This window comes from Poecilia latipinna, unplaced genomic scaffold (genome assembly GCF_001443285.1).
Source record: "Poecilia latipinna isolate Pla-1442-1.1 unplaced genomic scaffold, P_latipinna-1.0 Scaffold2571, whole genome shotgun sequence".
Lineage (NCBI taxonomy): Eukaryota > Metazoa > Chordata > Actinopteri > Cyprinodontiformes > Poeciliidae > Poecilia > Poecilia latipinna.
Genome location: NW_015115187.1, coordinates 81,000 through 82,314, shown reverse-complemented (window position 1 = coordinate 82,314; position 1,315 = coordinate 81,000). Strand labels below are relative to the sequence as shown.

At 39.5% G+C, this 1,315-nt stretch overlaps 1 long non-coding RNA gene across 1 annotated transcript in view; it reads right to left on the bottom strand.

The window, feature by feature from the left end:
- Positions 1 to 519: 519 nt before the first annotated feature.
- The window catches only part of LOC106938343 (uncharacterized), a 25,991-nt gene continuing 25,195 nt past the window's right edge, over positions 520 to 1,315 (bottom strand). The window contains exons 3-4 of the long non-coding RNA XR_001422602.1: positions 1,087 to 1,093; positions 520 to 531 (exon numbers count right to left, since the gene is read on the bottom strand). This is a non-coding gene — a long non-coding RNA (uncharacterized LOC106938343). The remainder of the gene's footprint in view (positions 532 to 1,086; positions 1,094 to 1,315) is intronic.

The following is a 1,315-nucleotide window of genomic DNA, read 5'->3' as shown; positions in this document are numbered from 1 at the left end:
CAGGATCCTAAACAGAACGGGACTGCACAGAAGGAAACGTCAGTCCGGTCCTCTAGCTGTGGCGGCGTTCCTGACTGTCTGGATCGAAGCTGAAGTTGGCTTCCGATTGTAGCTTCTGATTCGGGAAATGTCTATTATAACGGAGGCTCAGATGTATTTGATGAACATTTTCTGGTCAGATTTTTTATTAGAACAGTACACTTGCTGAACAACGGCAACGGCTGTTCGTAACCAAGCAACCGAAATCAACAGAAGGCTAGGTAGTGGCAAAAGACAAAACTAGATCCTGTTAAGCATTCTGAAAAATAAGACTTCCTCTCTCCAAAATAAATCATAAATAAAGCTTTGAATTTAATTATTTTTCATGTCACCTTTTTGTAATTATGTACAATCAAGTTAAATTAGGCAAATAATAAAAAGCATTTAAATTATACTTAACATATGAGTGTAAATAAGTAACTCCATCCATCCATTTTGTTTACACCCTTGTCCCTTGGTGGCGTTGGGAGGGGTGCTGGTGCCTATCTCCAGCTGACATTCTGGGCAAGAGACAAGGTACACCCTGGACAGGTTGCCAGTCAACAAGGAGACACACAACCATACACAGACACTCACAATTTGGAGAGGCCAGTTAACCTGACAGTCATGTTTTTGGACTGTTGGAGGAAACTGGGGTACCCAGAGAGAACCCACATATGCACAGGGAGAACATGCAAACTCCATGCAGAAGGACCAGGGCCGGGAATCGAGCCCAGAACCTTCTTACCTTCTTGCTGCAAGGCAACAGCTCTACCAACTACACCACTGTGCAGCCCTGTGAATAAGTAACTAATCATGGAAATTAGATTTAACATACAAGTGTTAAAAAAATCACCTGATACAAACATACATGAACACTTCAAATCTGGAGTAGATTATTCTATGCCAATTGCATAATATTTCAAACCTAGTTTGTGATTTGAGAAATCTTTATCTGAATTGTGAAACTTCAGTAATGAGAGATTTAAAAAAACCTTTTTTCATCTGGAATACTGGAATCCATTAGAAATGAACTATCACATTTGCAATATGTGTTATTATTTTAACCTGTTTTCTTTCAGGTTTTGTCCTAGAGCACCTGCCTTTGTGTTTGGGTGTTGTGGTTTACAGGGATGCATCAGCTGGGATAATAATGCCCACAACTTTTCAGATTCCGATTTATAGTGATGCAACATAGCATCAGAGATGAATAATCTATTCCAGGTCGGAAGTGTCTAAGTATGTTAGCTTTAAAAGTTTAATAGTTAAAGATGCTACCCATCTCCTTAATTGGTCA